The 24,852-nt window shown below is 32.4% G+C and overlaps 1 protein-coding gene across 8 annotated transcripts in view; it reads right to left on the bottom strand.

Moving 5' to 3' along the window:
• LOC143232856 (uncharacterized) overlaps positions 1 to 24,852 on the bottom strand; it is a 120,107-nt gene that overhangs the window by 65,993 nt on the left and 29,262 nt on the right. The window contains exon 3 of one of the 8 annotated variants that reach the window (XM_076468827.1): positions 16,368 to 16,544. The exons of 6 other annotated variants lie outside the window; for them this stretch is intronic. The gene's annotated coding sequence lies outside the window, so the exon portion shown is untranslated. Of the gene's footprint in view, positions 1 to 16,367; positions 16,545 to 24,852 lie in introns of those variants that run through there. One more of the 8 variants, XM_076468831.1, reaches the window with a different exon arrangement.

Genomic DNA, 24,852 nt, shown 5'->3' with positions numbered 1-24,852 from the left:
CTTCTTATAATATGGTATCCAGAATCTAACTTTCTCCATTGTGGCATCAACATAAATAGACAAAATGATGTGATGTGATGTCGCAAACAAATTGCTAATAAATGTTATCGTCTACTAGCTAGTTCTACACCCCGAGACTTATTGTTTCATAAAACGACTGAAATAAAAAAAAACCAAAAAACATTCTAAGTAAGATTCTGAATACCATAATCTACTCAACTTGACGAGCTCCGGAAAAGAATTAATTGAAGTATTTTCTAAAATTCATATAATGTTAAGAAATACAGTTCTAAGCATATCTGGTTCGGAGCATGGTGACAATAGACGAGCCGTTTTATTTTAAACTGTTCAATATCAAATAAAAATTCCAAAAACAAAGAACCAAATACACTGTAAGAGTAATTAATATTATGTGTGGCAAGACGCAAAACTTGAGTCCTCAGAACAGTTTAAGTAGGCTTAGTCGAAGTTTGATAAAGAAAAATTCATATTGTCATGATGATTATTACAAATTGTAAGTGTTTTTACTTATAATGTCTACACAGCTTTTGGTGTTAAAACCGCAATTTTAAAAGTATTATACTGCATATATATGAATCACATTTTGTATCTCTTTGTCCAACTCATCTGAAAAGTCATAGTACCAAACAAACGGTCCCTTTGGCAGCGAGTGACAACAACAAAAATAGTGATTTACAATTAACATCTTTTTTATCATATCATCTTACTTCTATTAGTTTCTAATGATTTACCAGTTTTCGGCATTTAAACTATAACATAATAAATGGAGTATGCTCAGGATATAATTTGGTAAGTTTGTTTTAACTGGGTGTTTTATTTTGTCGCTTATGTATTCTTTAATTTTAACCACCTTTGTAACTCAAAATTTTTCGCTCCACTTATTTAATTTGGTACGTTTCTAGAGTTCAATGAGGCTGACCGTGAAGTATTCAATAATACCGATAGACGCATCGTTTCGTGCTTTTGAGAATATAAATTTAATTGTTTGTTTACTGCAAATCTCTTAAGGCCAATTGCAGGTTCTGCTGCAGCAAACCGGCCCCAAACCATAACACTTCCACCTCCATGCTTCACAGTTGGTATGAGGTTCTTTTCCTGGAATGCTGTATTTTGTTCACGCCAAACATGTCCTCTGTTCTGATGTCCAAATAATTCAATTTTGGACTCATCTGTCCAAAGAACATTATTCCAGTAGTCCTGGTCTTTGTTTACATTCTCTCTGGCAAACTTCAGTCCGGCCTTGATGTTTCTCTTAGAGAGCAAAGGTTTCCTCCTTGCATACCTCCCATGCAAGTTAAACTTGTGCAGTCGCTTTCTGATTGTAGAGGCATGCACTTTTACATCAACAGTAGCCAGAGTCTGCTGTAGGTCCCGTGATGACATGTTAGAGTGTTTGGAGACCTCTTTTAACATCTTGCGGTCTGCTCTCGGGATGAATTTGCTTGGACGACCAGACCTGGGCATGTTGGCAGTTGATTTGAAAGCTCTCCACTTGTTGACTATTTTACGAACAGCAGAATGTCTGATTTCAAAATTTTTTGGGATCTTTTTAGATCCCTTACCAGACTCATAAGCTGCTACAATTTTCTTTCTGAAAGCCTCAGACAGCTCTTTTGCTCTAACTATGGTGCTCACTGTCACTTCAACAGTCAGGAGCACACCAAACTAAATGTCTGAGGTTTAAATAGAGCAAGCCTCATTCAAAATGTTGAGTAACGATCTTCTAATCACGTGCACCTGGTGTGATACACTTGTGTGTGAGTTGAGCCATTTTAAGTGGGAATAAATGTGGGGGTGTCCTAACTTTTTCCTAAGTTAGAATATACATTTTTGTCGAATTACATTTTACAGAAGATCTTAAAAAGTCTTTTCTTCGGTTCTATTTATTTCTATTTAGTTATATTACTTTATTATATTAGTATTGTTGCAATTGAGATTAAATATCCATTTATCCAAAACTCTTACATAGGCTTTCATACGGTGTCCTAATTTTTTCACATGACTGTATATCCTTAGAAGAAAAGAAAAAGTAGACATTTAATTTACACAAACGGAGAAATGAAATGGGGAAGGTTGTCTACTAAAAGTGATAGACAGTGAGACAAAGACTGAGACATTTCATACATTATCTTAGGAATGCTATACTGATACTTCAGTTATGTATGGTATAATTCCCTTTTGTAACTTTGTCGAGTGGAATATGTTCTTTAATGCTCCCAACATTCAATCATCTTAATTGAAACTATTCATGTCTACTGTATATTGAAAATGTGCATACAATAATGTTTAGAACAGAAAGGCTTAGTAAGATGCAAAATATATATATAAGGTGGGGAACTTCCTCAAAAACACAAAATAAACATGTACTAGACATTACTTTTCACATGTAAAATTAAACACTAAAGAATGTACTTGAAAATACTAAACAAACAAAAACTGGGCACCTTTTTCGAAAATAAGACAAAAAGTATGTATTTCTCGAACACACCAAACAAAGAACACAATTCGTATCACCCTCAAACATGGAATACGAGGAAATTTTAGCTAATGAAGAGCAGGAACGTTGTAGGACATGATTTGTGTCTTAAAATGAGACCACATCTTACTTTGTTAATTTATTATCCTAGACAGTTTATTGTATTAGTTTAAGAAAACATATTTATCACACAGTGAGAAGATATTTAACAACTTGTTTTTTCAGTTTATTTTATGTAGAAACGAACTCACTTTATGCACTACTGTTTAGGCTACTTTACAAAGTTTCATGTAATATTTTACATTTTATTACTACTTAAAACATTTTATGCTGAGACACTAAGGTACAATGCAAGACACATTATGAAACTAAGCATGTTAAATTAACAAAAGACTAAAAAGAAATAAAATTAAATAATGGAAATATCATATTAATGTAACTAAAGAAATATAAAGTTATGAAGATGCTCAAAGTGGTATAGATTCAAAAATTAATCACATCTTTCATTACATTAAAACTACATTATCTTCATTCTTTTGTTGAATTTTCTAACATGAAAAAATATATATAAATTAATCTTCGCTTTATTTCTCAGTCAGCATATTAAACATTTACTAAAGGATATTCTACAGTTTCCTACCACTGTTTTATAATAAACATTTACAGTCTGTAAACCCCCAAAGTTCTAAAGTTCTATTATTTTAGGTTGTTTTAATTGTTAAAAAATGCGTTTCTCCTATTCTAGCAACAAGAAATATCTATGCTGGGAAAAAATTTTCACATCAGTAGAGCAAAGTTAACAATAACTCTCAGCTTCAATGAAAAACACAACCATATGGGACGTAAGTTATGCTAAGATTCTTACGCCAATCGTGACGAGCCATTGACGATATAACAAGATAAGAAACTTAAAAATACCAAGCTAACAAGCCTTCACTGTTACTGCGATTTGCTTTTATCGTATCCTTCCTGTTCTATTGGCTCTATGCCTGCAGGAAAAATGGTAGCATTATATAAAGGTAGCGGTGAATCTTGAATGAAATCCTTGTGCGCATGTTCATTAATTAGAAAAACAGTAATGGCAGCATACGGTGTTATGTTATATAACTAAACAATTACACTCTCATTACGAAAACACGTCTAATAACATTCATTCATATTCAGACCTTTTAATTTTGTTACTTGTATGTAGACGGAAGTTCGTTATTTCTCACATAAAGAGTTTATCACCAGTAACAAGCGTCCTACGAGAATTTTTAAATAAATATATTCTGCTACTAGGAAAATGCAAATTGCATATGTTGTTTTGATCTTTTAGTGCTAGTTCATAATTAAGGCTCTATCATAGTCACTGACATTTCTTATTAATGTAGTATTTACGTAACATATTTAGATAACCTTACTTGAAAGCTTTGCTACGATGAGTTTATCCCATTTATTTAGTTGAGAGATGGTGATAACAAATATAAATGTGTAATCTTTATTTTTTGTAAATTTTTAAAGATTAAGGAAAGTGTCTGAGAAGCGTATCACATGACCTTGAGAAAAACCATTAATCCTTCTACAAGTTTGTAAGGTTCTTCTGCACAAATGGATTATTACGCAACAAAAGGAATTCACAAAATTCTTAATTTTGGTTTTAAAAGATAAGATAAGAGGTATGTATTGAATTATGTTACATTAAAACTTGCCAGACTGCCAGAAGTAAGAAAAATTGTTAGACGGTTTTGAGCATCAACAAATGTAGGTATCAAAATTGGGCAAGCAACTTCTTAGAACAAATGTTTTGTCGACATTAAGTATTTAATCTGTTTTTGCTCTAACATTATATATCATGCACAAAGTTTGAAGCGCATTGTACTTATATTTCTTTCTTTTAACGCAAAGTTATGCAATTCGGTTGTCTCACCTCTATCATAATCGGCGATCGAGTCCAAAATCCGAATACTAAAAACACTCAAGCTTTTCGCTGAAGCAAGAATACAGGATTTTTTTAAATAAGTCACATGATGGATTAAAAATATAAAATATCTGAACAAAATACACTTATATATACAATGTGAAAGTTCTTGAATAAAAGTAAAAGCTAGCTATACGTATATAACGTCAGAGAAATATTGTGTCTTCAAAGCAAAATGATGCTGCGTGATAAACCACGAAGTGTTTTAACTTGTAATCTGCAGGGCTACAAAAGCATGGCCATCTTTAAACGCATACAAAATCTCTGTTGGTAATAATAACACATTGCATGATTTCATGATAAACCATCTTCAGTACTTTGGATCATTCAGATTTTTAAAACCGAGGTATTAGGAAACTGTAGCACAAGCCGCGATGTTTTCAATTTAAAAATAGTCTGAAGCTCACCAACTTTTCAAATAACTTTGTAGTTATATTTCAATATGATATGTTATTAAATCTGAATAACTTGAGTCTAATATTGTAGTATTGTGAAATTTAAATGGCTGATAAAAAAAAATACATGGCAAACATAGTATTAAATTTAATAAAACTATAACCATAAGAGCTTATAACATCAAATGAAATTATTCGTATACTTCCTTTCAAGCGTGATAAGACAAAAATATTTATAATACTATTTCTATTAGCTAAACAAGTTTCCTAGCAGGTACACACCCGCTAGTTTTTGACTCTTCTGTAAATTAAAAGAATCAAACCAATAAAAATTGCGAAAAAAATTGTATATAGATTGCTAGTTATTAAAATTTGCTGACATAAGCTTTAAATTAGAGCCAGAAAAAATTCTAAACAAACTGAGTTGTCATTGTAGGTGAAGAGACCAATGATGTAAGACTATTCGTTATCACTTTAAAATATTTGTACATTGTGGCGCCAATCTTCACGTTGACCGTCCCTAAATATAGGCAGAACATGCAATACATTCCTAACTCAGGACAAACTTTCAAAACATGGCGCAGCAGACTTATTAATAGAAAATCGACCACAGAGCAGGTGAAATGGCGTGTACCAAACTTACATTTTTAGTAAGTTAACAATGAAATGTTCAGTCAGTGCTTCCACACGAGTATTGCAACTAATCTGAGTATCTACTTTTTATTCTTTTTTAAAGTTTCCTACATGCGATTAAAGAAGTATTTTATTTCTGGACAAAACTTCAACAACAGTGGTCTTGTAAAAGTTGTGTGTTTTAATTAAGTTTTGTTCTGATAATAGGAAAGTAACCTAAAAACATGGTTTATAATAGCAGTGTTAAAGTTACTAACCGCTGTATTTTCGAGTAAAGACTATGGGGCATTTGCTATCATATCTACTGTTTCTTTACGTTATTTAATTATAAGCATTCTTATTAAACAATTTATCTGATGATTAGTTCGTTTAGCCTTATTTTTTCTATTATATGTAATTCTATTTTACTTAATTAATTTAGTTATATATATTAAAAACAAGAAACAAGTGCATATACATATAGACAAAGAATAACAAAATCTCGCTTAAATTTAGAGCTCGGTTCTTAAAGTTTTCAGTATTATTTTAATTTTTCTTGTATAACATCATTGAATAGAATCATTACAGTATTTATGCGATTTTGATTTTTTGTTTCTATACATTGTATCTTATTCGTGGCCCGGCATGACCAGGTGGTTAAGGTACTCGACTTGTAATTTGAGGGTCGCGGGATCCCACCAAACATGCTCTCCCTATCAGCTGTGGTGGCATTATAATGTTACGGTCAATCCACTTTTCGTTGGCAAAAGAGTAGCCCAAGAGTTGGCGGTGAGTGGTGATGACTAACTGCTTTCCCTTTAGTCTTACATTGCTAAATTAAGGACGGCTAGCGTAGATAGGTATCGTGTAGCTTTAAGCGAAATTCAAAAGAAACCAAACTGTTAGAACAGCGATAAGTTTACGGACTTATTCGTTAAAAAAATAACTTCAGTTATATAGCTAAGAAAACAATCAGGTTCTACAAATATATGTGGGTACACAGTAAAGTCAGGATTGTATTTGTTGACATAAGTAAAACAATAATAGACATCAAATCATGAAACCAATGTGTATGTGCTTACATACAGAAGAAGAACGTTCAGGAAATGAAATTTGTATATGATTTAAAAATGAATAAAATTGCACTTTCAAATATAGATTACAAATAAATATCTTTTCTTTTCTATTGTCAATTGTGCTTAAAGAAGACTTGACGTGACCTAGTGGTACCTTGCAGGAATCTCAATTCAAAAGTTCATAATTTCCAACCCATTGCTGCAATTTAGGGCCGTGGACGTGTTATAGGAGTAACAGTTATATACCACTATTCAGTTAGAGTAGCATTAATGACCCAAAGGTATCAGTAGATCAAATAAGAAAATTTCTTAGACAATCCAAAATTATTTCTTATATCAGTATAGTACTATATAATTTTGCCTCATTATGCTGTTGACGTTTGAACCCCTCTTTGAATTGTGTTACATTAAATATTTTGATACGTCATGAAGTACTGTAACATGAAATTAAAAAAAAAATCACTTTCTTGATTACAAAAGAGAACATAGCTTGATAAACACGTAAATTAAAAGGTTTGAAATATCTAACTTATGCGACATTTTGAAGTCAATTTTACACGTTAAGTAAAATAACTTACTTTTCTTTTGAAGTATGTGTGTTTTATTCTTAACATTTAATACAAATTCTATTTGACTTTAGTTATATACGTGTTAATTATAATTTCTTAAATTATGGCGTATTTTATCTCACGTAATGATTGAATAATATTTGGTATAGAGTAAGAAAGTTATACGACTAAAAGAGTACTAACTTTAATAATTTGTATTCTGTGTATACTATAAAGTTATAACGCTTTCTTAGGCATATTATAACGATTAACATTCCAATATAATAACCATTTTACACGCTCACTTCGATGTACTATAAATTTACAAGCCTTTGTGTTGAAATTAATTTTGTTGGTACTACCTTTTTGTTTTAATAGCTGTATTATGTTTCTTATGCACGGCATGTCTTTCTATTTATTTTGTTAGCTAATCACAAAGCTACATAATGGGATATCTGTGCTACGCTCACTTCGGGTATCGAAACATGGTTTTTAGCGTTAAAAGTCTTCAAATTAATCATTGTGCCACTTTAATATTACGATATGAATGCTTGTTAATTTAAGAGTTTTGAGGTGTAAGATTAGATGTTTAATATTTTTCCATGACAATATAATCTACATATAATTTTATAATGATTTGTAGATTAATTTCAAAAACTATATATTTTTGGAAATCCAAGAAACAGTTTCCTTCACCTAATAGAAAACAGAGAAGGCACTGAAGATCTTAATACTAGTAAAATATTAATTTTATGGGTACTGCCCAAAGAAAAAAAGCATTATATTTGAAATTTAGAGTATCTTATAAATATACCCAAGAAAAACTCGATTTTTCATAACTCCCTTGTTTTCCTCATATTTAAAATAAGATCTTATTTGCGTTTTGTACCTTTCTTTAGTAGCAGATTTACTTTTCCAAGAAATAATAGCCCGGCATACGTAGGTGGGTTAAGGCGTTCGACTCGTAATCTGAGGGTCGCGAGTTCGAATCCCCGTCGCACCAAACATGATCGCCCTTTCACCCGTGGGGGCGTTAGAATGTGATGGTTAATCCCACTCTTCTTTGGTAAAAGAGTAGCCCAAGAGTTGTCAGTGGGTGGTGATAACTAGCTGCCTTCTCTCTAGTCTTACACTGTTAAATTAGAGATGACTAGTGCAGATAGCCTTCGTGTAGCTTTGCGCGAATTCCAAAAACAAACGAAACAAACCAAGAAATAATACTTTTAGATGTTGAAATATTTTATTTTAATCATAATTTTCATGATTTTTGTAGTTAGAATGGTTAACCATGCAAAATTATTTTTTTTAACCATCTCTTTGGACACTCAAACATATTTCTTTTATGAAATTGCACTTTCTTCAGACTAAACATCTGTTATTTTAACTTTAAATTACTGTAAAGAAATATCATTTTTTCTATGTTTCGCTGTTAGGTATTACATGAATGTCAAATCTTATGCTGACTTTAAGCAACAGATCTAGCCTTTATGGATTGTTATAACAGTGATTATTTCTGTAGATTCTTTACGATATCCGAAACAAATAGATTACTGAATAAAATAAATAATGATATATTAGAATATCAAATAATTGAAATAAGGAACATTAATTACATGGAACACTTAAAACCATCAAGGACTAATGGCGATTTATTCTTGATAGGATCATCAGTAACAAAACAACTAAATATAATAATAGTGACACTAAACCAAATTGTGGACAAACTGATATTTTCATATTTGAACGGATTATTTGGTTTTCCCAGAATGGAATACCTACATGATCCAAAATAACATATGGAAAACATTTTTAATATATTAAAAGGAATTTTACTATATATCAACTAATGTTTGGATGAGTACCAAGTTTTTACCACATTAAAAGTAACAAAACATAATTCCGTCTCTTGTGGTACATAGAGTAAAACAATGAAGTTAAATCATATAAACAGCTTTAGAATTTAAAAATAACCATTTCAAAGATTTCTGAAGATTAATACGGACGTGTTATGTCACACAACTATAGAAATAAAGTATATACGACCAGAGCGTGGCAATAGGTGTTTTTCTTCAATACTGGAGATCAGCCTGAATATTCAGAAACATTCCTTAGGACTACCTAGTCTACTCACAGTACTGCACGTGAAGAGATCGAATTAAAATAAGTCCAGAAATTTATGTGCTCAAAACTTAGACCTAAATTTATAGCGTACAAGTTACCAGGAAACCAACTTTTACATGTAGTATGTTAAAAAAGCACTTATTCTGAGAAATTATATTCATTTTAATAATGCATAACTTGTATTGAAACCAACAATATGTTACCAAAACAAATATACTCTGAAAACTTTGAATCAGTTTTATCGTATAAAAATACTACGGAACTAATTTTTTATTCTCAGATATGGAAATCTCTTTGCCACGTGTAATTTTCTACTGTAGATATTATTGCCAGTAACGGATGAATTGATACATTTCAGTAAAAACGTTAAAAACATAAAAGAATGGTTACGAGAATATTTAACTAACAAGACGGATAAAATATGTCACAACATGATAAATATATAATCTTAAGTTTCTACTGTACATGTGAACTTATTTTATGATATTTTGGTCAAAATCTTTGTAAATATTTTCATAATTTAGTTTACATTATAGTGTTCTTAAATGGTAATATATGTTTCCTACATTTTAATTAAGGAAAGGACTTTATATACATTCCAAAAGAAGTACAGATATGGTTTAGTTTGGTTGCTGTTATCCACAAGCAATTCAATGGGTCATCTTTTCTCTTTCTACCACGGCTATCGAAACACGAATTTTAGCGTTGTACGTTTAGAGGCTTACCGTTGAGCCACTGGTGGGCATAAACGTGGAATATTATCCTAAGTTTGAAGTTAAATAAAAACCCTAAGGTTTTTATTTCGTCTTTATCATTCTTGACCTACGTGTTTGTTTGTTTTTTAACATCATGAACCCTAGATATAAAGGTAGCCACATTGTTTGCAAGTTCTAGGCTTATGAAAACAAAAGGAACGAAAAGCAAGGTCCAAACTTAGTCAAAAACGCAAGGTTGATAGCAGAAAAAGTTTGAAAAATGTCTTCTGCTGAGATATCCTTTAGTTACACTTAGTTTCTAAAAGCCTTGTCGCCAGTTGTCATTTGTATTAAGAAACTGAAGCTGGAGGATTTCTGTGTAGTGAGTGACATGAAGATGTGTCGCGCTCACTGAACGTAAAGGTTACATGTTCTAAATCACATTGGACAGAAATCGTGTAGAATATTCAAGAATAAGACTGTCACAACTCAAGCTAACACATTCGCATTTAGTAACAGCGTCTAGTCAAAAACAAACTTTTATCGAATAAACAACTTGTATGAGGAATTACAAAATTCTAACCAATTTTCACAACGATCCTATCATTATTGTTTCCCTCGTTCGTTAAAAACTTTTGTTAAATTGTTGTTATAAAACCGAACCAAAACACACTGTTAGGTTATGCACGTTTCACGAGTTAGATCTGAAGTGCAGAGTAAATCAATTGGAAACATGAAACTTAATTAAGTGGTATTCAATAACTACTTGGGTTTCTGCTATATGACACTTTGACAATGTGAAACTATGTAACATATTACATAGTTTTAAATGTATCACGAGATTTAGCTGCCGTCATTTTAGTGCAGTAGTAAATGACTGCGGGTGCATTTTACTTCTGGAAAATAATTAAATAATTATGTTCTCAAAGCAACACATTTCTTACTACTGTGAGCAACTTTATTCCCAGAAATTACAGTGAACTAACAAACTGTCGGACTCAACTTGATATAAAATAAAATTGAGTAATAAATTAATTGAATAATTTGCTGATGAAAAAGGACTATCACTACGTAGAAAATACATACACTATTATTTATGTTTTTACGGGTGCAAATTTTGCACAATAATTTTCGTGTTCAAGGTTTTTAATATAATAATGATTGCTTTTATAATATTCAGATAACACCTAAAATAAAATAATTAATTGTTGCATCCTTTTACAAGCAGTAAAAGGCACCGGCAGTAATATGTCGCGATAGTTATATGTCAACAGTGAAATGACCAGCAATTTTAAACTATAAAGCTCAACGCGAATGATCAGGATATAGAAATACTACGTAAAGGACGGTGTTATTGTGTTGATAGGAGAATGATTTATTGAAACAGTCTCTCGGCAAATGTGAGTTTGTCTGACAAAATGATGGTTAAAATATGTGAGTTAGAGAATGTTGCAGGTTGCACAGGTTATTATTTGTAGATTTTATATTCCTTTAAAAGGATTGAACGAAATATTTTTTTTAAGAAAGCATGCAGACCTTACACTATACTTTACTGTAACTATTATTCTTACTTTAAAGGTGTGTGTGTGTTTTCTTACCGCAAAGCCACATAGGACTATCTGCTGAGTCCACTTTAAAGGTTTTACATGTTTGTGTGAATCACGCGCAAAGCTACACAACGGCTATCTGCGTTAGTCGTCTCTAATTTATCAGTGTAAGACTACAGGTAAAACAGCTAGTCATCACCATCTACCGCCAATTCTTTGGCTACTCTTTTTCTAACGAATAGTGGGTCTGACCGTCACTTTATAATGCCTCCATGGCTTAAATGGCGAGCATGTTTGGTGTAACGGGGATTTGAACCAGAAAACCTTAGATTGAGAGTCAATCGCCGTAACCACCTGACCATGTCGGGCCGGTCTTACGTGAATATAATGTTTCTTTAGTATTTTGTGCTGATTCAAAATGAAATTGCCCTAATATTCCGAGAAATTTTAAACTTGAAGGTATTATTACACACATGAATTGGAAAAAAAAAATCTTAATGGTTACTGAAAGATTATCAAGTATCTTCAGATTCACTTCTACAAGCTCAGTTCTAATGTATTATCATGGTGTTATTGTTACCCGGTTATCACCTTCTGCACAGTTAACTAGCAGGATGTCCGTCTAATGCCTTATTAACTGCCTCCTTTCTTTCTTCGCTGGATTTCTCTCACCTCTTTTACTAGATATTTGATCGTTAATTACTTGTCAGTGGTTTTAATTGAAATATGTGTAGAGGTAGTTTTCTGAAAACAGTTTAGAACAATATTATTTTGTACATCCGATGTTATATAAAAAAAAGGGTTGAATTAAAACTGTCATTTTGGAAAGTTGCTGTTTTAACTTTGATACATGATTAAATAAATTGTAAGAAAAAATTTCTCTTTAGTGAACTGAAAATTTTTAAAGATATTGTTGTCGCATGTTTATAACTTTACATATTTACATCACGGTTGTAAATGGCAAATAGACAGGTTTGTGTGTTCCAAAACGCTATATCTTAAACTTTTGTCCCAAATATCAAAATCTAAACCATACGCTGTAAAATACGGATGAACGCTTTCGCTCAGTCTTTCCAAAAAAATAAAAAATATTGAGCCATGTACTGTTAGTGATGTATAATTTACAGTATCATATACTGTTAGTAATGTATAAATTGCAGTACCATAAACTGCTAGTAATGTGTAACTTACAATATCAGAAACTGTTAGTCATGTGTAATTTATAGTACCATATACTAATCCGTGTAAACATTAAATATGACGACTATTTCTTTGTTTCAACGCAAGCCACACAATGGAGTCTAAGGAATAGAACCCCGAATTTTAGCGTTGTAAGTCTGTAAAGTTATTACTGACACACTTTGGAACAAAGATAAAGAAAAGAAATAAACTCATAAATAAATTAACATGCAATGACACATGAGATTATACTTGATACACATATTCATCAACTGTATATTAACAGCACTAATCAATAACGTTAAATTATGGGTGATCATTATATTTCAATGAGTGTTTATAACTCATCTAGCAGAACAACCAGTTTAATCAGAGAAAATTGTCACGTCTTAAAAAAAGAAGTCATTCTTCTAACATGAGATCAAAATTAGTTGGTGACAAATCTCTCCCAGCAACAAAAAAAAAAACTTGATCAATGTGAAATCGATAACAAATCGATCAATTCCAATGTTCGACATTCAGGTCTTAGGAGTAACATATTCTGGTCGATAAGTGATTAAACGGTGTGAGTAGTAAGACCAAGTGGAGAAGTCACAGACACTTAGTTCACATAAATTTATTTTCCTCTCATACAGTATTTAGGCTTGCTGATAATGATATAAATAATCAAACAAGTTGTTTACAAGATAATATAATTAAAAGCCTTCTTTCAAACACTGAACTTCAATTAGAAATACATTTCTTTTCAAAATAGTAAATCAACTCATCTACGTGAAGAAAACATTCCTGGTAGCTTGAGTTAAATGTTCACATATGAAATGTATCCCCGAACAACAGCGTACCTTTTATAGATTTTTGTAATGCTCAGTTCCCTTACCTAATACCAGCCAGTTACAAAGTTCTAGTCAGTAGAAGAAAATGCAAAATGTAAATGTTCAGGAATTGGTTCGTAATGTTTGAAAAACTTTTATACTATGTATTAATGCTATCCCAACTTTAACCTTGTGCTTAAATGTAAGCCAAATTGTAACCACTAACTAAAACTTTCTCGATTTTTTTTTTATTTCGTCAAAACTATTTCTTTACGTAAGTTCCATTTTCTGCTGTTATTTACTAAATAGTTTTCAAAACTGCCATCATAAGTCAAATGGAAAGTTTACTCAGGAGTCAAATAAGGTAGGAATAACTTTGCGCAATAGAATTCGTAAGCACATAATTAATTCCATAAATTATCACTCGGTAGAATAGTGCATAAATTATATGCATACGAGGACGTAAAATATTATACAAAAGAGGTCATGCCGCTTTTCAAACTGTACACTTGTAATATATACGTTCCTTTGATAACTGATACCCACGTTTATATATCCGTTTTGTTTACATAAATTCTCTAACTGTACATATTTTTTTAATAGTTGTGCGTGGTTAAAATATTTAAGGTAATTTTAAAGCTTTAAAATATGAACTTATAAGGCTCTAAATCTGAGACTCTGTCTATGGGATTGATTTCTTGTACACTTTGTTGAAATATTTAAAAAACATAATACGTTTCAGTCTATAATATTATGATGCTATGTTATTGAGGCTTCAAATTATCAGTACTATACTTGTCAAAAAAGAAACGCAAAAGGTAAAATTTGAGACAAATTGTTAACAAGTTTATTCCGGGTAGTTCTGTATGACATGTGTGAAACGTTGCACATTCACTGCTGAACATCCAAAGTCTGCAAAGGCGAAGTCCACGCTCACTAGTTGAAGTTTAACGTCACTCAACGTCAATAACGAGTATGCCCCCCGTGAGCATCAATAACTGCTTGGCATCTCCTGCCCATGGAAGCGATGAGATGACAAATCACATCCTGTGGAATGGCTGTCCACTCAGCCTGCAAAGCTGCTGCAAGCTGAGGTAGAGTCTGAGGTTGAGGTTGTCGCCGTCAACTCGTCCCAAAGATGTTTGATGGGGTTTAAATCTGGTGATCTGGAGGGCCAGGGTAAAACGTTGATGTTGTGGTGTCTCAAGAAGATAGTGGTGAGTCGGGCTGGAAAACGTCGTTGACGTTCACCATTATGGGTTGCACATGGCGCCTAAGAACCTCGTCGACGTATCGTTGAGCCGTAAGATTCCCTCGAATGTGCAAAAGGTCTGTTCTGGAATTGTATGCAATGGCAGCCCACATCATGACGCTGCCACCACCAAATCTGTCAACTTCCTGCACACAGTTTGCTGCAAAACGTTCACCTCGGCGACGGTACACACGGGTCCTTCCATCCTGCCTACGAAGCATAAAACGTGATTCATCGCTGAACCAAACATGCCTCCATCGTCGATGAAGCCATACCCGATGTGTCCGAGTCCACTGCAGCCGTGCTTGACGATGTTGCTGGGTGAGGATGACGCCTCTGACTGGACGTCGAGGTCGGATTCCTGCATCTCGTAGACGGTTGCGTACGGTCTGATCGGAAATCCTACGCAGCCCTGGTATGGTTGAGGCATTAGACGTCGCAGTGGTGGTCCTATCCCGAAGATGACGTAACCAGATGTAGCGATCTTGTGCGGGCGTGGTCACACGAGGTCTGCCAAATCGTGGACGGTCACGAGTTGATCCATGTTGTTGGTGACGATTCCATAGCCTTGTGATGGTGCTTGGGTGGACATTCACAACTCTGGCAACATCTGATCGAGATTCGCCTGCTTCCAAGCGACCAATGGCGTTGTTGCGTTGTGCTTCAGTCAGTCTTGGCGTAACTGTATTGCGTGTCGGTGGTTTAACACTGAGCTATGGAAACCGAGAACCCGTCACTTTTATAGGGATTTTGCACATGTTGCACTTGCAGAACATGCAGATCTCTCAAACAAATTTATTGGACACGAATGCGTTTTGGCGAAAAATCCGATGTTTTCCTCCGTTTTCAAAGTGCACAACTTTTATTGTTATTTTGGTCTGACAATCAGTGCCTTAACACGTGTTACATCACATACTCTGAGCTTGTAACGTTATTACATATATTTCTCTTTAATATTAAAAAAATATTCCTTTTGCGTTTCTTTTTTTGAAGAGTTTATTTACATTATCAAGTGTTTCTGTTTCAGAGATAAACTTATGTTTATTCTGAGAAAATGTTTATATTGTTGTGACAGTGCATATATATATATATATATTTCATAAACAAGTAACATGTTTAAAGGCTTAAAGACCGATTTAATTAAAATCTGAAAAAAGAATGAGTCCTATTTTTTGTTTATTTAGCTAACTGATAAGATATAAGAGTGAAGAGAAAAAATCTAAATCGTATTTCTGTTAAGAAGTTGAAACCATATACTTACATTAAATCCTTTATTCTATCCACATTACAAAATTCATTTCACTGTTATCGTACTGAAAGAGCTGGCGTTGAGTTTAGTACAAAATACAACGATTTTTTGTTATAACATAGCCAGCCATTGGATTTACAGTCTTCACGCACACCAAGACTAAGCTTTTTACTGACATTAAAATTTGTTGTACAGGAAATCAAGCATTTAATGATCAGTTAATTTACGTGGAATATAAATGCTTGTTCATTAAGATTATGATATATAATAAGTTTTCCAGTAAGTCTACGGATTTTCAACGCTAAAAACACGGGTTTTATCCCCCCGGCGGGCTCAGCAGATAGCCCGATGTGGCTTTGTTATAAGAAAACACACACATACACACAATAAGTTTTATTTAGATTTCAATTTGAAGCGAATTACAAAACTTATAAGGTCTATGCGTTTTATTTTGTGTGGACAGCTAGTAGCCAAATGGACCCGGCCAGTTGCAGTATGTTGCTGGCGTATTGGCTACACGAATAATTAAGTATTTATTTCTATCACAGAATCTCTTAATAAGACGCAGTTGGTCGGACACCTGGATGACGAGCCTCATCAGCTATATAAAGAGATGGTCGAAAATTTCAGCACGCCATTACAAAGAAATTGTACAAGACCGGCCATGATGTCGGAATAAAAATATGATTTATTTCATTCATAGCAGAGTAAAAATGTCTGCTTACAAAAATGTAAAAAAATAAAGTAGTAATATCCAATTTCACTGTTAAGTCACATTTCACACAGCAACCAGATAACCAATGTAAACGTGGATGGCGAGTATCTGAAACGTGACGCAGTAGTGGAGGCATGACATACACAGAAATAAACAACAGTAGATATACCGTCTACTATTTCAATAAATTAATTATATAAAATGTTTAATGTATTAAAACCATTTATGGATATCAATAATGATTAATTGTGGTGCCATACTGTCAAAGTGAGTCAGGTTTGATATCGCTTCAGGCACTTAGAATACAAATTTCAGTATTTATTCACACGTGTTTATTAAGCACCCTTTGATTGTGATAATAATTATTCTACCTAAACTTTAGCTATAATACGTAGAAGTCACACGTAAATGAATACATTATTGCATAAGGAGCAGGGTAAATTCAGTGAAGCTGTACATATGATTTATAACAACGCTTTTAGTGATGAAATATTTTGTTTGTATTTAATATTTTTGTCAGAATACTCCAAAACATATCTGCAGTTATGACAGAAAGTGTTCGTACCCCCTGCGTCCCGAGTAGTTTTTTGCTCATAATTTAAAAAAAGTATCACGATTAGGATAATAAAAGTATGAAGTATGATATATTATAAATATTGTACTAACACACATCTACATAAATTGGTACGTAAATTGAATGACAAATAAACTGTTTATAAACAAATAACCAAACATAGGAGGGGCAGAAAGTGTTCGTACATTTCGGAACGTATGAAAAAAAATGGCATTCCCATAAAAATTTTGTTTAGTTTGGCGAATAAACTACATTATACCATTGCAGAACTAGACACTTGGTTCATAATTATTGGAAGTTAGCCAGCAAAATCAACTTATATTAACAGCACTAATCAATAACGTTAAATTATGGGTGACCATTATTTTTCAATGAGTGTCTATAACTCAGATTGCAGAAAAAAACAGTTTAATCAGACTACGGTTGTATGTACAGATTTTAAATGAAATTTGTTTAGTCTCCAGCAATAATAATCGTTAAGTGAAAGATTTCGTAAAAAAATGACCATGATGATATATACAACATTAACATAAGAAACTGGACAAAAACTAGTTTTGTGCGTAATACTAAAGCTTTAAAAGTATAAGTATAAAACTGGTAATAAAATACCTTAATTTCACTTGAAATCCTCATATTCAACTTTAATTCAAAGTAGTGTGTTCTATAATACATGTCATCAAAATACGAATGATGAAAGCACAATAAAATTATTTTTATGCTCAGATATTATAAATCTCAAATAGAAAACCAAAACAAACTAGAGCCTCCTCCTATCTGTATTATGATAACTATCATCAATAACTAAAGCAGACAATACCATGGTAGAGGAGGGTTATTTTGCTCTGAAAACGTCATTATAGTTTATTCCCTAGCTTGTCTTTCATCAGTCATTATAACCAACTCGCAAGAAAGTACCACCTCTCAGTGTGTGAAAGGACAAAGAAAGATACTCGAGTCTAGTTAAAGCTATACATCTCCAAGCATCTCGTACTCAGTGGGGAAATACGAGCAAAAGCTTTCATGATGTGATAACTTCATAAACAAAAATAGAAATGTCAATAAGTAGAAGTTTCCTGATGTACTTGAATAATTTTTATTGTAAGAACTAATTCATTGATCCTCAGTAAGTTTATAAAGGGTTTCCGGTGAATTATGTACAATAAAACAATGAACGATACTAATATTAATGCAAATTTCCGATTACAAAATTCGATTCAGTCATTCATATTATTTTGAAACTTATTACATATACTGCATTAACTTAATAAAATACAATGATTCAGCCGTTGTTTCCATTGTTGTACACAACGCATTTTGTTTTTTATATAAATGTCTATTAAAAGATAGCTTTATTCTACCTATTGATGAGGGATTGAGTCTGGTCTACTACATGGATTGCCTGATAGTGAATTCGAGGGTCCGTGATTCACGTCTTGTTCTCGCAAATTAATTTCCTGCACTTTGGGCCGTGGGTGCGATATAAAGAGAACCGACAAGTCAATTATTCAGTTATTATAGTTCAAAGGTTTCAAATTTTCTTTTAGTTTATCAGTTCAAAGACAGATACAACTACTGCAGATGTCCTGATGGGTGAAAGGTCAAAAATAAAGAAATAATTTGAGCTTCCAAATCTACTTAGTTTATGTTCCAGAAACATTAAATGATATCTTTACACACACACCATATATACAAATACTATATTAGTACTTCAGTAGGGGCTCTGAGAATGCAAGTAATAAAGAAATTGATCTCGTTCAGTTTGTGTTGAATTTCGTGCAAAATTATACGAGAACTATCTGCGCTAGCCGTCTCTAATTTAGCAGTGTGAGACTAGAGGAAAGGCAGCTAGTCATCACCATTGTAGTAATCTTTTAAGCTACTATTTTACCAGTGAATAGTAGATCTGACAGTTATTATATAATGCGTTCACGCCTGAACGGCGAGCATATTTGGTGGGACGGAGATTTGAACACGCAACCTACAGATTGCGAGACGAGAGAACAAACCACCTCGTCATGCCGGGCCTGAGAGATTTGAGATAACAAGAATAGCCAAAAGAAAAAAAAAAGTTGTGTTTATTGCTCAGAATTATAATATAATAAATATAACACTTCACACTACACTTATTGTACGTATGTATGAGTTCATCGAATATCTTGAATCTAAAATATTTTGTATTGATTGTGAAGTTATACATTGTGTTTTATTAATTTTTGGCTGAAAGACTAAAATTTACACAATAATCATTACATGACATGTTGCCTTAATACATTTCCGAATTGTTTATCAGCTTGTGTAACAAATCCATATTATAACTTTTTATTTATATAATAAATATTATTTTTGTTTTTCTCTATATAAGCATTTAGTTTTATAAGAATAAAATAAATTATCATAAATTACTCAAATATACACTATAACTGAGCAAAAAATAACTTTTTTTTGACAGAGCATTGACATCTTAGTTATTTAAGAGTAAATAATATCTTATGCATTGTGTAATACCTAAGTACATAACAATACTTCTTTAATGTGTGTTTCCGACTAATTTTATCTTATACTAACATCTTATAAGAATTTCAAATGTTGGAGTCATATAACAGCCCACCAGAAATCGGTAAGACCTATGACCAATGATAATTTTATGGTAAGGAATTCAGGAGTCTACTAATCAAGATCTAGATAAAATAATAATTGGGGAAAAGGGTTTATTGTAATTTACCTGATTCAAAATAAAATATAGTGTAAATTGATCGTTATTTTACTAAGTAAAAATCAGGGACTTCTTCTGGTCATGATTTCACTAAGTAAGAATCGAGAACTGCTTTTGTTCGTGATTTCACTAAAGAAAACATTCAAGGGTATGATGGGAAATTACATTCTCATCACAATGTAAAAATTTGTTGGTGTCATTGTTTACCACTGAGAAATACCAATAACCACTGTGTTATTCAATTTGTAATGGACGTGAGAAACGTATATCAATCTTTTTAATTGTTAAAATATAGAGATGATATAAAGGATGACCGTAGTTCTCTTTAATATCCTCCGTACCTGGTGGTTTGGACGCTTGAATCGCAAAATGAGGTTGTGAGTTTTCATTCCCGTTCCACTAAACATGCTCGCCCTTTTAACCATGGAAGCGTTATAAGGTATGAGCAATCCCACTACTAGTTTGTAAAGGAGTAGCTCAAGAATTGTTGTTTGGTAGTGATGACTAGCTTCCTTCCGTCTAGTCTTTCGCTGAGAAAGTAGGAAAAGTAGGCGCAGATAGCTAGTTCTCTTGTAGCTTTGCGCAAAATTCAAAACACCCCATAGTAGAATTTAATAAGAGTGTATAACTGAGTACAAGAATGTTTCTGAAAATTATACACGGATATTGCCCTGAGTGGGGCCATAGAAAGTGCAGTTTACTCTAGCCCTCATGTGGCATTTATCAAATTCATTCATCAGGAGCCGTGCAACAACTTACATGAGAGAAGAAGAGGTCATTAAACCTGACCCTCCTCGGTCTTTTGACCTAAATCCCGATAAAAAAGATGAAAAGAAACATGAATTACTTATAAAATTGTGCTAGTAAGATCTAGTGTTTATAGTATAAAGTCAAAAATTATTACTAAAAGTTTAAATGTCGCGCAAAGATACACGAAGGCTATCTGCACCAGCCCTCCTTAATTTTGCCGTAAAAGATTAGAGAGCAAGTATATTAACATTACCTTTCATTTCCACCTCTTGAGCTACTATATTGCTAAAAAGTAGTTTGAATGACTGTCACAATATAACGCCCTCACAGCTGATAGGGTAAGCATTCTTGACGTGACAGGGATTCGAGCGCCCTAACTATATGGCCATGACGGGCCTGCCTAAAGAGAATATTTTTCTAAGAAATTTTCATCCAGATATCCCATATCCCTTTTTAAGACAGTTCGCATGAAATTATTTTGTAAATAGATGACATAAACAAATATCGTTAACAGAAATTACAGATGTCTTCAATTTTACAAAAATGTAGAATCAATACCAACATATTACGATCTTCCTTTCTCTTGCATTAATCTTTATATCATTTACCTTAAAGTCACGTTCTTTCTTTGTTTGTAATAAAAATCAACATAACGGAAGTTAAAGATGTAAAACACTGGAACATGTCTAAGAAATTATAAAAGTCACTATCTTAAATTTTAAAATGATTCACCTTCTCTGCTCGAAAATTGATGTCAGCAAGAAACATTCTTACATGTTTTAAATGTTTGGAAGTTTGTTAGATATCAAGCTAAAACTTAAAATAAGACTTATGCCTATAGAGAATACAATTTCAAAGCAATTATAAAGAGTTGCTGAATGCTGAAAGTCAGATTTAGGGTACTCGAACACAAACATATGCAAGTCTTATAAACAAATGTTGGTTTATATATAAGTCCCTAAAAGAAATAAACAATAATTTCAAGTCAATTAGCAATCCGTAAGTGATAATAAAATAAAGCTAAAACACGAACAAGCTAGTTTAAATTTAGGTTTCTGTATGGACGCTGGCTGTCTAGTTTCTTTCGAACTCAATTTACTGTTTCTTTGGAAAATCTATCATCTTCAAAATAAATAAGATTCAACGTTGTGTTCACTCCAGTAGGTGCTAAATAAAGTGTTTTTCAGTAGATAGTTCTGCTGGAAAATGTGACATTCAAGTTCATATAAAAAATGCTCAAAGAGATCGAGATTTGGTAGTATACTACCTAAGAAATATGTCTAAAATCGCTATCATTCTCTTCGAACCAATTCGTACAATATGAGCGTGGTGAAATGTTCGTTACCCTAATGCAATAGCTTTTGTCCATTATGCAGCATTTTCAGGTGAACACAGATTGGGAGTAATATTTGTGCCTGAATGCTATTATACCTTATTAAGCCAATCAAAAGTTTCAACTAATGCTGCGAAAGTGTTACTAGTATTAATAAACCTCTTTCAAAAGACTCAAATATATCTCATGGCTTTCTAAATATAAGCCTCTCCTGTACATCTTTTAAGACCAAGTCACTCATTTCAAATCAATGTTTATCGACAGTTTTACAAAAGCTGTGCTCTCAGGTTTACATCTGAGATAAGTAATTTAGAAGCTCTTTTTGTATACCATTCAAAGGTTTTTTGTTGTTCTTCGATGGTACAATTAGATATAATGGCATCCTAACTACTGTTGAAAGAATCGGTCAATTGCAACACGGTCTGATACCTGTTGTAATTTCCAAAGTTGTGAAACAGACTTTTCTCTTAGATTTTTACAAGTATTTCCCAATCACAGTTTTCTTTTAGCGTTAAATGCATTTTCTTCTGATAGCCACTACTTAGTGATTCTGATAACAGTTGTATTTTAACAGTTAATAAATAAAATAATCTCTTATATAACAGCTCTTCTGCGCTTTTGTTAGACGAACGTCTACTGTCAAGTTTATTTGAAATTGTAAGCGATCTTTTCATTTACTCGTTGCCTTTCAGGTTGCAGGCTCACCTTAACATGACAGCATCTCTACTTCTAGCAAAGGGTCAAGTAAGTATCTTTAATATCACATGATAAAATTGTTTTGCATATATACACAAATAGAGTCCTTCAGAAATCTATGTACGGGGTCTTGTAAATAGGTCAATCGATGTGTTGTTTTAATTGGCTAGAAGAAATCTTGCTTGCTTTGACGTTACAAATATATATATATTTTTTTCATTGATTTTCATCTAGTCCTATTACTCACGATTCATTCTTACACAAGAGTTTTTCTACACTCGTGATATATTGAGTAGGTACACTATTTTAACCGTCTCAATCTAAGTCCTACAGGTTTTCGAAACCAACATTTAAAGTTTGAAATTATTCTTCTATTTACCCTATGCATATAAATAAGAATTGTAATATGAGCATTTCATCTATTATTTATAAAATGAAACAATAATATACAGTTTAGATAAAAAATATATGAAAGCTAAATTTTAGTGTTTGGAAATATATCTTGTTACGTAGTAGTGTATTTCATAATAAATAATAATAATTTAATGGTAAGAGGTAAATCTCACTGTTTTTTTAATATTAAGCTTAATACATGGTCAGAATCCTTAGCATAATTGATATGATTGATTCTCATCAAATATTGCTGAACTAAAAAATATTATTGAAAATTCTTAAACTCTCGTGACTAAGGACTAGAAATGTATAAAGTGCTGAAATTTCTGGAATGCAGATTGAATGTCAGCGAACTTTCCAGAGACGATGTGATGACATTCACGTGCGGAATTTTTTACAGTTAGTAGTTTCTAAAGATCTATGACAGTGTATAAATGTCGTTAAAAATGGTGTAAAGTTTGTATCTTCGACAGAGACTTAACGGAATTCCTGAGCTTTTAGAAAAGTTAGAATTATGTGTTAAGGTTAAAAAAAGCTGAAATTATATTTAACGGTGGAACGGACCTTGTTGAGGCAGATTATATTAATAAATTGTTGATTCTGACCAAGTCAGTTAATTTTTAGTATTTTTGTGATTGTGTCAATATTGTTTCATAATTTTGTAAATATTGTTGAGTTAGTAGTTCTCTAAATACTGTTGTAGTAAAAATTTTCGTATTGTGAATTGGATTTTGAATTTAGGTTTTGAATGGAAACCAGCAAGCAACCAATATGATATATGAAATGGAAATTGATTTTGGAAATACCACCTTGAAGTAGTTTGGCAATTTAAGAAAGTCCTGCTTAATGTTATTAGCTAAGCACTGTTAGATATTTAGTAGGTAAATGTTTAGTTGAAGAAGAGGTGCTTAATGAAGATGCACAAGAGTTATGTGATGAGAACTACACAGATACAACCGAGTTAAATAAAGTATAACTATAACATCAGCTGAAGTTAAAATAGCTAGAGAAGAATAAAGAAAAGAGGACTGGAACTGAATCAAACAGAATTAGAAATGCAGATTAAATTAAAGGAATTAATTAGTAAGTCCAACTCCACCATACCAGTGTCATTTAGTAGTAGCAATTATGATGTAGCCAAAAATATGAGACTACTGCCAAAATTCCAGGAAAAATAAGTCGATAGACATTTTTGCATTTTGTAAACGTCGCCAGTATTCTGAAATAATCAAAATATGATTGAACTCTGCTATTACAAAGTGTAATGAATGGTAAAACCAGTGAAATATTTTTCATTAGCGCAAAGTAGTGCCTATTAAACAGGCAATATTTAAGACTTATGAAGCTTATAGGCAGAAATGTAGAAAATTCTAGAAAGAGAAACACCAAACACGTGTTATACTTGCTAGAAAGAAAGAACAGGTGTTTGGCAGATGGTTATTATTAAAAAAAAAAAAAAATTATCAGCTAGGGCAACTTATTTTGTTAAAGGAATTTTGGCAGTGTATTGAAACAAATTTATTAATCTATATTTATTTTAATATCAATGTTTGTTCCAGTTAAATATATATTTAGAAATGCATGTAACTGTTAAATGTCTATTGCCAAAGTCTTGCCTAATCTTTGAGTTACTAGAAAATTTTCGAGTTTCAGAATCAGCAACATATGTTTCACGAAAGCACTAGCGTATTGTCAAGTATTTTTGCCAAATGAAATTTCGAGAGCCTCACCTGAG

This window comes from Tachypleus tridentatus, chromosome 11 (assembly GCF_004210375.1).
Source record: "Tachypleus tridentatus isolate NWPU-2018 chromosome 11, ASM421037v1, whole genome shotgun sequence".
Lineage (NCBI taxonomy): Eukaryota > Metazoa > Arthropoda > Merostomata > Xiphosura > Limulidae > Tachypleus > Tachypleus tridentatus.
The sequence above is the reverse complement of the archived record's forward strand: the minus strand, read 5'-3'. Positions and strand labels throughout refer to the sequence as shown.